Raw genomic sequence first — 13,904 nt, forward strand, 5'->3', positions numbered from 1 at the left:
CACACACAAATCACAGAACACCAGTCCAGTCTATGTAAGAGCACAAGAATTTCCTTCTTTCCCTCATTCTTTCCTTCTTTCCTTCCTTCCTTCCATCTGTCCTGTTCCATCTCTTCCTGTTGGTGGTAGAGCTCTCCACATGATTCGCCATCATGTTTCCATGGTGATCATAGCCACTGCTGTGCTTTCATTCAATTATCACAGAGCACTGTGTGTGTGTGTGTGTGTGTGTGTGTGTGTGTGTGTGTGTGTGTGTGTGTGTGTGTGTGTGTGTGTGTGTGTGTGTGTGTGTGTGTGTGGGTGCCTCTTGGCGTTATGCAGAGGGGATTTTAAGCCATCCCAAGGACACTGGGGAACCAGGGACCGAGAGTGAGAGTGTCACAACAGCATGACACGGAGATGATCACTTTAATAGCGTTATTCGATTGCATTTAGCCTAGTATTATTCATCTTGTTTTGGGGTGAAATTATTCATTAAAGTCTTTGTGGTGATGGGGTTGAATGAAGAGGAAAATATATATCAAATCAAATGTCCCCAGTAGAGCAGGATTCAGAGCAAAGAGAGGCCTTGGAGTTAATGAACACTTGTAAGGTGTTCATGTTTATGTGACATAGAGGGTGTTTGGGACATTTTGACCCAGGCATATAGAAAAAAATAATTTGAAAAGGAAAAATTCATAGCTTAAATTCACCCTCATGCTCCCTTCATCCTGCTTGTGAACTTCTGCCTATAGGCTATACACATGTGTTTTTAAGAGTGAGAGATACATTCATATTTTTTTTCCAGATTCATGTTCCTCACTGAAAATGAGCCAAGGCCAGTGAATCTCAGTGTGAAAGAATATGATACTGAAAGTATTTTTCTTGTGCAAAAATGAAAATTAAATTAAACCTTTTCAAAAAGAAATTAGACGTGAAAACACAAACAAACATATATCATCCTGCATCGTGGCTCATATAACCTTTTTAACTTTCTCAAAAGCCACATGTACCATAACAGTGGTAAATGGACTGCATTTATAAAGCGCCTTTCCACTCCTCTTCCACTCCTTTACACTTGCTGTAGTTTAAATGCCTCACATTCACCCTTTCACAATCACATTCACACACCAGTGACAGTGGCTGCCACGCAGGGTATCATCCTGCCAGCTGGAGCAACCTTGGGTTAAGCATCTTGCTCAAGGACACATCGATGAGGTCAGGCAGAGCGGGGCTCGAACCTTCAAACTTTGGGACATGTGCTATGTCATTCAGCATTCATCTGCATTCAGCCAACAAGCAACACAGCTCCTCCGGGTTTTCAGTCATTCTGCTCAGTGCATCCCTCTAAGCGGACCGCCTTGAAAAAAAAAGTAATTTAGCATCCAAGCAGAGCAGGCCGTCTTAAATAAAGTCATTTAGCATCTGCTCACAGGCGTGATGGATGGCAGAAAAATTACAAACAGAGACTGAATGCACTCAGAGTGCACAAACCTCCGCCAAGGGCATGAGGTCACTGATGCCATAACATCTACACCCTGTGGAATACGTATGCCTATACTACTTACACAAAAAAAAAATCCTTGATCCGGATCGTGATCCGAAACACCACCCAAAATTAGTTACTTGGTCCTTTTGTCATTTCCAAGAACTCTAGAAAAATGTCATCAAAATCTGTTCATGACTTTTTGAGTTATCCTGCTGACAAAAAGACAAACAAACCAACCCGATCGAAAACATAACCTCCATAACCGACATAAAACATAACCTCCGTAAACAACAACTAAACACACTCAACGTTCAATAACACAACGCTCTGACATTTTAGCTCTATACGTTATAGGTGGTACTAGGTTGTCCACTAGCAGAATTAATGGTAACACTTTATTTCAGGGATACATCTATTAGCACTAATACATACAATGTTAATGCCTGCATAAGTACCTTGTAAGGCATGTACTAAGCAAATGCTAAGGCCTACTAGGTCCTTACTAAGGTTAAATTGGTAATAAATCCCTTGTTGTGCACGAACAAGACATTTGCTAATACATGCCTAACAAATGTTTGATTTTTCTGCCTTACTAGTTAAGCTTACTTATACAGGAACATTGTATGTATTAGTGCTAATATATGTATCCCTAAAATACATGTAAAGTGTTACCGAATTAATTAATAAAGACAGGTGGAAGTGACTCAATCAATAACATTTTGTTAATATGTGTATGAAACAGTTGGAAGGCCCTTTGCATCAGCTGCAGGGAATCTGAGCTTGGTGGCGGAGAGATGGACAACGGCTGTAGGTGGCTAAAGGACTGTGGTGGTTAGCGATAGAATCATTATTCTATGTTCAACTAGAAGCACTCAGCGAGTGAAAAAAACGTATCACCACCAAAATGTAATCACTTTTGTCATATCCAACAACTCATCAAAACAAAATATGATCAAAATCTGTTAATAGCGTGCTGGCAGACAAACAAACCAACGCAATTGAAAAGATAACCTCCTTGGCGGAGGTAATAATAACCATGGGAAATGTAGAATAGAGGAGAGCATCTGATTGGCTGGTGTGTGTCTGTGTATGTGCAGTACAGTCATTGGTTGTCATTTCCAAGCATTCCGCACGTGCTCACTTTGCGATCCATTTAGCAATATTTGACACTAGCAGCTAAGGGCCATTTGCAGCACTGATCGCTCATGACACTTTTCCACTATCCTTTTTTTTTTCATCCCACCTCCATTTTTCCCCTGACCCTCCACCACCTCATCCACCACTTCCTCCACCCCCACTTCCTCATGACACTTTTCCGCTATTTATTTTTCTCTTTTCATTCCACCTCCTTTCTTCCCCTGATCCTCGACCACCACCTCCACCCCCACCTCCTCCACCACTACCTCCCTCTACTCTGCATGTTCTGGTCTTCATCCTGAAAGCTCAGAGAGCAATGAAGAGCAATAGTACGGCGGATGGATGATTTGATCGTGCACTTTTGAGTAAAAGCATGAAAATCGGTACACATATCCTTCTTGATATGCATTACATTACATTACATTGCATTTGGCAGACGCTTTATCACCAAAGCGACTTTCAAAAGAGGACATAATCAAGCCAACATCACAAGCAAATACAAAGTGCACAGGAGATATACAGAACAACAAGTGCAGTTGCAAATAGGGGTTAGTTTGGTTTTTTTTGTTTGTTTTTTTTTAAAAGTAAATAACGAGTTCACACACACACAAACACACACTCACAAACTAAACTAAACTAAACATCATGCTGATTAATATTAGCGTTGGAGGCGTCGCGAAAAATGCAGCGTTTTCAAGATGGCCGCCAAATCCAATATGGCCGACCCATATTAATGAATCTACCTGACACTTTGTAGTAAAAGCATGAAAATCGGTACACATGTCCCTCCTGATATGCTGACTAACATTAGCATTGGAGGCGTCATGAAAAATGCATCGTTTTCAAGATGGCCGCCAAATCCGACATGGCCAATTCATATTTATGAATCTACCTATCTACCTAACACTTGGTAGTAAAGGCATGAAAATAGGTTCACATATCCTTCTTGATATGCTGATTAAATTTAGCGTTGGAGGCGTTGCGCAAAATTCATCGTTTTCAAGATGGCCGCCAAATCCAATAAGACCGACCCATATTAATGAAAAGCATGAAAATCGGTCCACATATCCTTGATATGCTGATTAATATTAGCATTGGAGGCGTCGCGGAAAAAAACCCATTGTTTTCAAGATGGTCGCCAAATCAAATATGGCCAGCCCATATTAACTACCTGGTACTTTGTGGTAAAAGCATGAGAATTGGTACACAGAGTTACTACTACTACACATATTAGGAATGGGGCCATGAACAAAAATCAGATCAAATATGACTGACCCATATTACAATATCATATGCCAAATCTTCACATTATCATGGTCTAGAAATGAATCCTAATACTGTACGCGTAAAGTTTTCACTTAAGTTATATTTTACATAAGTCTACCCTGAGTTGACTTTTTGATGGCCATCATGTTCCAACTGTGCCATTCACCTAGGGGTGGGCATAGATTAATTTGTTTAATCTAGATTAATCTCACTGTAATTATGAAATTAATCTAGATTAATCTATATCAAAATGGCTCATTCAGAATAGGCACGCTAGCGAAATAATGCGGAAAAAAACCTTGGGGTTTCTTAAGACAGATCGCGCATTAGACCAAAGCTCGTCTTTTTTTTCCAAAATGCATCTCATCTTCAAAAAATGGTCATGTTGATACTTGGTTATAAAGCATATGCACAAGCAAAAGCAAAAGCACAAGCATGAAGCATAAGATAGGCCTACTGAAATTTGAAAATGAACAGCGCTGTAAGTTGTAGAGGCAAATACAGATACATCTATCAAACATTACATTTATACAAAATTATTTATTATTTAAAATACTTATATTTTTCATTACTATTTAAACAAAATTACCTCAACGATTCAGCATTTCTGAGAGAGAGAGAGAGAGAGAGAGAGAGAGAGAGAGAGAGAGAGAGAGAGAGAGAGAGAGAGAGAGAGAGAATCTGCCACTGACTGTAAAAAAAAAAAAAGAGCAGCGGCTCCTTTAAGACAAGGAGGAGCTCTGCGCGCAGTAGACGCAGCAGCCCTCAGCAGAGCCAGGCAACTGGCTATCTAGAACCTACAGCACTGGCACACGGCGATTTGGGCAAAACCGGGCAGGTGTTCTCAGAGTTGGAATGCCAGAGGAGCTCGAAAAGAATTCAGTTTGCAAAAAAAAAACAAAAAAAAATCAAGCGCGACAACCGCGAGGATTGTTACCTACCGTTTGACATGAGAATATCTCACTGAGTCGCAAATGTGCGCGATTACAACACAAACATTCAGCGAGAGTAGATATTGACAGTTTCAGTTTGACAATCTTCAAAATGCATATCACACAGAATGTTTAACAATTATGGCACAGGCAAGATTTCTGGAAGTTGTTTAGGCTATGTGTTCCATGCAATGCGTGAGGAAATGAAGGCTATGTCGGGCTGGTAGCCTACTCACACACAATAGCCAATGTCTCTTTGTGCTTCACCTCAAACAATGTCTCTTTAGTCTACCACTTATGAAAAAGCACTCAAACAACACCTACCACGGCAGAGTGATTAATGTTTCCAGCATGCAAACATTTCATATTTAGTAGGTCTGCTGAAGCAACAGGTGGAGAGGAGAAACGACTGGCACTGCATGAAAAGAGGAATTTGTGGATGAGTTTTGCACCTTAAATTGCCTCATACCTCAAGCCACAGCATTTGCGGCTCCCCCATGCCCCCTCCCATCCCCTTCTTAGAAGAGCCTTTAATATGTAAATGCCAGTGATCAGGTCGGGAGCTGCCCCAGTCAATTTCAAGTGGGGTGGGGTGGGGTGAGGTCAGGTGGGTGGGAGGGAGTGGGGGGTCGGCAGGCCTGTTTCTAGGATTTTGGGGTCCCTAGGCAACGGGATTGTTGGGGGCCCTAGGGCATTTCTTGGGCTTTTACTAAAATGTGTGTGTGTGTGTGTGTGTGTGTGTGTGTGTGTGTGTGTGTGTGTGTGTGTGTGTGTGTCTGTGTCTGTGTGTATGTTTTTTCACGCTGCCCAGTGGTGTTTTTCAGAATCACTAACCATTAAACCAGGGGTAGGGAACCTATGTCTCGAGGGCCCTTGAGGCTGTTTTATCCGGCCCCTGATATCATTATAATGTTTTGCAACTTCACATTAAATAGGCCTATGACATATTTTGCAGGCCTAAGGAATCTTAGAAATTACATTTCCAATGCAATTAAGTTATATTCAGGGGACCTAGAAAAGGTGGGGACTGTTTTAAAGGTGTCTACCTTTAAATATGTCTATATGTCTATATAGGCCTAAAGGTGTCTATATAGGCCTAAATTTTATGGGGAAATCCTGATTTGTGTTCATAGTACGGCCCCCGGAGGATTTTATGACCATGGTAGGAATTTGAAGTGGCCCCTCGAATTAAAAAGGTTCCCCACCCCTGCATTAAACCTTTCTACTAGCCAGAGCTTTGCTGTCAGTACATTTTATTATGATACTATAAGCTCAGAAATTAAGTTGATCAAACAATTTGATCTGTGCTATAAACATTTAAATGAACCTACAGAATAGGCAATCAAAATAGAATCATCTGAATGATCTTTCTTGGACATACATTTTGAAGTGACCCTTCGAATTAAAAAAGGTTCCTCAACTGCTTTTGAGGAAAAACATCAATGTGCTTGGCCACTCTGGTTTTTAAATGGTATTCTGAACTAAAGCAAGGATTGTTCAAGTTAGTTGAAAATAGACCGTCTCTGGTTAAATTAGTTCTACACCAAGCCTTTAGGTGGCAGTAAAACTAATTGGCACAATGCGAATTCCACACACAAGCCACAAAGAAGCCATCTACCGCGGTCAACAACACTTCCTGATTGAACAGAATCACGCGCTGTCTGTGTGGTTTCACTGTTACAAGTTTCTTGGCGATATGGGGGGAAAGTTCCTCACATACCAACGGAAAATGGGCTTCACATACATGTAAGTACATTTTACTCAACTGTGGTTTAAAGTTTCAGTACTCAAGAGCGACTGAATAGCTCCTCTGAACACAGATCCGCCATTGCTAAGTTGTAGCACAGCCGCTTTACATAGCTGGTAGCTCAAGTCCCCTCAATGTGACTAGGCCTACACTAGTTGCTGCTGTACGCTAGTAAATTCTGATGACTTGCGAGCATCGTAATGACAAAATGCTGTGGTGAATGTGTTAAGTATACTTGTTGATGGTAAATTGTTTGACATTGCTCGTTCTCAGTTGCCTTTCCCCTGCCTAAAGATAGACAAAGGCTACCGTTAGCATGCTATTGCGTTAGCTCATCAACTAGATGCTGGACACTGCTCATTTTTCACGTCTGCCCGGCATTTCGCTGATGAACTAACGCTTAGACGCCTTGCCAATGTATTTTACAGCGGCAAAAATGCATCTAGGCGACGTTGGCAAGACTGGTGTGCCGTCTGGGTATGTTGGTTTTCCATTCCCTGATTGTCGCTCCCAACGCAGGACGCTCCCCGGTCGGCTCGCTCCCACTAGCCAGACTATCGATCCCACCGCCATATAACGGAGTTAGTTATCTTTTTGATGTTAGTTTTTTGTTTCTAACCTTAACCTTAACCCTAACCCTAAATTGCTTGTATGTGGCAGTGTATGATGATACGTGAAATATAATCGGTGGGACTACACGTCCGGGAGTGATAGAAACACCTGGGACTACACGTCCGGGAGCGATCTCAGTTGGGAGTGTCCTTGGTTTTCAGTGCTGGGCAGTAGCGAAGCGACTAGTTTAATTACATTCTCTAGTAGCTTGGTCGTAGCGTCACTACCATGTATCGAGTAGCTAACGTCCCTGTAGTTAAGCTATTTTTCCTCAAGTAGCGACGTAGTCTACAAAAGCTACAATTTGTCCCCCATCGATTTTACTCAATGATTTTTGTTTTACTTTCCCTATCCTAAAACCTAGGCAGTCACACAGGGCAACAGTAGGCAACCTGTCCTTAAAAAGTATGGGTCCTCAAAACAGCACTTGTTGCAGAAATAAGTGTAGATGGCCTCTTCAAGAAATTGAAATTATGTATGATCACTTTTTCTTATTGTTTCACGTGGAGGTCTACTGACCTTGTCTAAATAATGTAGGCTAGTTTATGTCCATGTATTATATTAGGACCCAAGGTTAATGGGTTATTCTATTTGCCATGTTTTCACAGGCTGCTGTCTCATAATATGGCGAAGACGGGTCACCTGAAGGCCTAACTCGCCATAGAAGACTGAAAGAATGTAAGATTAACTTCTTTGTGACCAATATGACTTGCTCATTGATACATTTGCTATGTCAATATGAGGTGCATGGTGAATTATTTAATTTATTTGTCTCGCTTCTAGGAGCTGTAGAAACAACAGGGTGTTCTTTTTCAGGGTATTCTTTTTTATAGAACTGGACAGGTCATTTATTCGTTCCCCTTGTTTTTTGAAGTGTCCTGCAGGATGCTGTGTCCTGCAATCCTGTGTGCTGTGCTACAGACGCGTGTGGAGGTCAACCCAAAATGGGCACAGTCTCACCACAGAAGAGTGAAAGAGGGTAAGCTTAACCTATAGCCTACGTCAGGGTTGGGGAACCTTTCTCATTCGAAGGGCCACTTCAAATTCATCCAGGGGGCCGTAAAAGTCCTCCTCCTATGAACACAAACCAGGATTTTTCCTTTCACTTTAGGCCTATATTGAAGGCAGCCACATTTAAACAAACACCACCTTCTTCAGGTTCCCTGAATATAACTTAATTGTATTGCAAATGTATTTTCTAAGGTTCCTTTACAAAATATGTATATTTCATGTGAAGCTGAATCGCATTAAAATTATATTGGGGGGCCAGATAAAAATGCCTCAAGGGTCGCAAATGGCCCTAGAGACATAGGTAGGTTCCCCACCCCTGGCCTACATTGTCAATATGACTTGTGCTACTTTATAGATAAGTTGTCAATGCTGTGCATTGCTATGCTTTGATTCATTTTCTTACATCCTACAGATCCTGGCAGGGAGACGGTAGTGTCCTGCAGAATGGTGATGGGCCAATCTTACAAGAGACCACAGAAAACTGATATAGTGTAAGATTATCCCTGTTGGGCTCAATAGGTCTTGCTTATTGACATATTTGCTATGTCAATATGAGGTGCATGGTGAAGTATTTATTTATTTATTTGTCTCGCTTCTAGGAACTATAGAAACAGAGTGCCTGCTGCAGTATGGCGAGGACACCCTGAGCAGAGAGCTCCAATAGACCCAGGTCCAGTGTCTTGGCAGGGTGAAATGGCACTGATATGGGTATGTACTGATGTCAGTTAAAATGAATGAATGAATTAATTCTCATATCTGAATAATGTGCACACTGGATTTACCACACACACACACACACACACACACACACCCTAGGCCTAGATGATTTGGACCCAAGGTTACTTTTACCACAGCTCTGGCACATCAATTTTCATTTGTTTAATAACTGGGCAGGTCATTTATTCATTCCCCTTGTTTTTTTTTGTTTTGTTTGTTTGTTTTTTGTAGTGTCCTGCAGGATGCTGTGTCCTGCAATCCTGTGTGCTGTGCTACAGACGCGTCTGGAAGCCAACCTGAAATAAGCACAGTCTCTCCACAGAGGAGTGAAAGAGGGTAAGCGTAACCTATAGCCTACGTCAGTGGTGGGGAACCTTTCTCATTCGAAGGGCCAATTCAAATTCATCCGAGGGGCCGTAAAAGTCCTCCAAGGGCCGTACTATGAACACAAACCAGGATTTTCCCCTTCACTTTAGACCTATATTGAAGGCAGCCACATTTAAACAAACACCACCTTCTTCAGCTTCCCTGAATATAACTTAATTGTATTGCAAATGTATTTTCTAAGGTTCCTTTACAAAATATGTCATTTTATGTGAAGCTGAATAACATAAAAATGATATCGGGGACCAGATAAAACGGCCTCAAGGGTCGCAAACGGCCCTCAAGACATAGTTCCCCACCCCTGGCCTACATTGGCAATATGACGTGTGCTACTTTATAGATAAGTTGTCAATGCTGTGCATTGCTATGTTTTGATTTATTTTCTTACATCCTACATATCCTGGCAGGGAGACATAGTGCATGAGACTATAGAAGACAAAAATAGTGTAAGATTATCCCTGTTGGGCTCAATATGACTTGCTTATTGATATATTTGCTATGTCAATATGAGGTGCATGGTGAAGTATTAATTTATTTGTTGTTTCTACAGCTCCCAGAAGTGAGACTGAGTGCCTGTTGCAGTATGACGAGGACACAGTGACCAGAGACCTTCAGTAGACCCTTCTGGCATGATTGGCGGCTGAAGAACATGAAATCAACAGCAATGTTTATAATGTTGTACATACCTGTATAGTCTGTATTAAAAGGCAGTACCTGTACTATTTTTTCCTCTTACTTTCATATTTACCACGTATTTACTATGAATTGACAACTTTTACTCAAATCCATTTTTGTATGTGCCCTGACTAAAACTATCCTTAAACCTAACCTGTCAGAGGTGTAACAACAACCTGCTCTTAGCAGTGTGGCAGCAGTCTACTTGGATGCAGCGGGGAACATAGAACCCTTTTTTGAAAAAGCATTGTATGTTTCTGAGTTTTATGAATTGTGCCCTTCCCAAACATCATGCATAGGCTAGGCGTATCTATGACACGCTGATTTGAACCCACTATCGCGGGTGTCTAATACGCATTTTGAAGTTAAGTCGTGCTCCACAACGCCCTGTGACAGGTTCGGTTTAGGGATGGTTTTGGTTTAGGCACAATTTAGGCAGAAATTCGCCTAATCTCGCTGTTCTTGGCAAAAGTAAAGCAGCAGAAACATTACTTCACTGACAGGTTAGGTTTAGGGGTGGTTTTGGTTAGGGCACAGCAAAGCATATTTGCGTTTAGTAACAAATGCACTGTGACAAAACAAAATCGCCGACACGGCGGGGAAAACTGCGCAAACCTCGTCACGTGTCAAAAGTGCATGAAAGCGCTTTACTGGTGCGTTGAGGAGCACGATTTAAATTCAAAATGCGTCGCACCAACACGCTGAATGCACTAGCGTGCGATACGTACGCTAAAGCATTATGACAGCCTGCCCAAACCTAATCTGTCGGTAATGAAATGTTTCCTAGTTGTACATTTGTGACCTGAGTGCTGTGTAAATCACTGCATATAGAGTATATTGTTTGCAGGGTATGTGTGTAGTTGCATGGTTCTTGTCAAAGTGTGTGTACATTGTTTGGTGTGATATTAAAAGCGTTAAAAAAATCATTTTCATTTCATTAATTTTCATTTTATCAATAAATTCACATCATGCATGCATGCTAAAGCCCCATCACAGTGCAGCCTATAATGATGTGAATATACTAAGTAAAATCAATCTAGGTATATTAATAATAATTTTTGCATAATTATACGGACCTACTGTATACGGTCTGCATAAATTAATCCAACGTGACCAATGTATCATTGTGACCAATAGAAGGTCGTAGCTGCCGACCCTGCTAACCAATAGCGCAGCTCTTTTACTTTGAGCCATGTGTCTTTTTCGTCCAATAAGAGAAAGGCTAGTCCGCGTTCTGGGCTGGCTGTCATTGCCTTTCATGTGGTAATCGCTAATCGTTGGGCCATTAACACCCTGCTGTGAGACCTGCCCGCGGCTCGCGATTCGCTTCCGGGCGAGTTCACTGTCACCAAAACTGTTAATTTTGATTCTCTCAAGCGCTCAAAATCAGACGAAAGTTAGGCAAGTCCGTGGACGATTAGGGACGAGTTCATTGTCACAAATCCCCCTTTTCGTGCTGTGTGGAGCGCAGTCTGAACGCGTCTGTCAATTAAACGCTATGGTGACGTGCATACCCAAACTCCAAACCTATATTTTGAGAATAGATTAACGTGCGATATTTTCTTTATTGCACGACAAGACTCTCACATTATCGCAGCACGTTAACGCCGATAACGGCCCACCACTACATTCACCATTTATTCAAAGTTCATGTAAATCTTTTAATTAGGCATTATTGACCGTTTGATTGATGTTGGCCATAGTATATACCATAGCCTGTGAAATCCCATACTACTTTACACAATTGTTCTGATCTGAAATGTAGCATGGATTCCATCCCTCAGTGAGGGTACCAGATCTTGGGGTTCAATCAGGAGAATGAGTAGGGGTGTAAAGGCGATGGCTGCAGTTTGTTTGAATAGATACAACTGACATGATTGGATATGGGCTACAATGCCAAATACCACATTCTTAACGACCTATAAACTGCCATGGGCAATCGTAAATCACAACTTTACTATAAGAAATTGCATAACCACCAGATCATCTCAATTGTGAGATCAACGTGTGTTAACCAGGCAAGATATACCATACAACTTACATTGGATAGACAGGATTGTAGTTTGTTTGAAAACCTTGTGCAGCTAGAAGTAGGGATGCACGATGTGAAAAATTTCAGCAGATACCGATATCCGATATTGATATTGCGGTTTTGGCCGATAACCGATTTTAACCGATACCGATGTTTTTTTGTTTTTTTTAAAGAGATAACATTTAATACAGACTGACAATGATGCAAACAAACTGAATTTTTGAATGTCCTCTTATTTCCAAAAAGACTTTTTAACTCCCTGTGATAAAATTAGATAAAAAATAGAGACAAACTAGAAGACAAACAATGAAATTCACCGTCAAGTCCAATCTTTTAGAACCGTAACATATAAAAAAAAACATCGGTGTTAACATCGGCCCAGTTTTACCCATCGGACCGATGTCCGATGTGTTGAGAAATGTCAAATATCGGCCGATACCGATACATCTGGCCGATACATCGTGCATCCCTAGCTAGAAGTAGTCATCAACTATTGGTTTCTTTTGAAGTAAGCAATAACAATGTCCATGAATTAACAAATCAAGTGAACTTTCTCTCTAGCAATCTTGAAATCCTGGCCCTTTTGGAATTTGTACAAGGCCTATGCAGTTATCACTAAGCGCTAGAGGTGCTGTATATCCCACAAGCCCCTCAAAAGAATTGGATTTGTACATAATGCTACTGCTGTATACCTATTTGAGGCCTCAAGAATGCAATCAGTGTACCTATTCAAGAGTATAGCACAGAACATGTCTTACAGATCTGTCCATCTGTAAAAAAAACTATAATGCAAACAAAGTCAGCAATCGTCATAGTGTAAGGCTTTAACACTTTATCAGTTCATGTACCTATTATAGAGTGGTAGAACACAAGAGGTGGTGCAAACTCTTGCACCTATTCTAAAGTTATCACATTATAGAAAATAAATTATTGTGGTGGTGGCAGACACAGTTTGGGCCAACCCATAACATATGCATCACTTCATTTGATAACATGCCAATAATGTTTAATCATTGTCAATGGTAATTTGTGGGTGTTAATTACATGCAATGCCAAAATATTTGTAGAAAAATATGTAATTTCTTATAACCACTATCTTAGTTGGCCATTTTGAAAATGTGTTTTTGCCCCCACAATGCCTCAATTTCTAATATTAATGAGCACATCAAGAAGTAAATGTGCACCAGATTCCATGGTTTTACTAAAAGTGCCTGAAGGATTTATTAAAATCCCATATTTGATTTGGCAGCCATCTTGAAATGTAAACTTCTTTTTTGCAAAGTATCGATTTCTTTTATCAATCAAAATATAAAAAAGTAACTTAACTGTGCACAAATTTCCGCGTCTTTACTACAAACTGTCAGGTAGCTTCATTAATATGGGTTGGCCATAATGGATGTGGTGGCCATCTTGAAAATACAGCATTTTTAGCAATGCCTCCAATGGTAATATTAAATCAGCATATCAAGAATGATATGTGTACCGATTTTCATGCTTTTACTACCAAGTGTCATGTAGATTCATTAATATGGGAAGGCCATATTAGACTTGGCGGCCATCTTGAAAATACAGCATTTTTAGCAACGCCTCCAATGCTAATATTAATCAGCATATCAAGAAGGATATGTGTACCGATGTTCATGCTTTTACTACCAAGTGTCAGGTAGATTCATTAATATGGGTCGGCCATACTGGATTTGGCGGCCATCTTGAAAACAATGCATTTTTCGCTACATCTCCAATGCTAATATTAATCAGCATATCAAGAAGGATATGTGTACCGATTTTCATGCTTTTACTACCAAATATCAGGTAGATTCATTAATATGGGTTGGCCATATTGGATTTGGCGGCCATCTTGAAAACGAAGCATTTTTCACGACGCCTCCAACGCTAATATTAATCAGCATTCAAGGGGAAGTG

The 13,904-nt window shown here is 40.7% G+C and overlaps 1 protein-coding gene and 1 long non-coding RNA gene across 6 annotated transcripts in view; one reads left to right on the forward strand and one right to left on the reverse strand.

Annotated features, from left to right (window-relative positions):
* The window catches only part of grid1a (glutamate receptor, ionotropic, delta 1a), a 655,667-nt gene that overhangs the window by 187,050 nt on the left and 454,713 nt on the right, over positions 1 to 13,904 (reverse strand). The gene's annotated exons all lie outside the window — the stretch shown is intronic.
* Positions 5,570 to 9,993, forward strand: LOC134441041 (uncharacterized). Its single transcript, XR_010033085.1, has 7 exons — positions 5,570 to 6,549; positions 7,771 to 7,840; positions 8,037 to 8,141; positions 8,586 to 8,664; positions 8,773 to 8,881; positions 9,122 to 9,226; positions 9,825 to 9,993. It is a non-coding gene; the product is annotated as an uncharacterized LOC134441041 (long non-coding RNA).

Source organism: Engraulis encrasicolus, chromosome 24 (genome assembly GCF_034702125.1).
Source record: "Engraulis encrasicolus isolate BLACKSEA-1 chromosome 24, IST_EnEncr_1.0, whole genome shotgun sequence".
Taxonomy (NCBI): domain Eukaryota; kingdom Metazoa; phylum Chordata; class Actinopteri; order Clupeiformes; family Engraulidae; genus Engraulis; species Engraulis encrasicolus.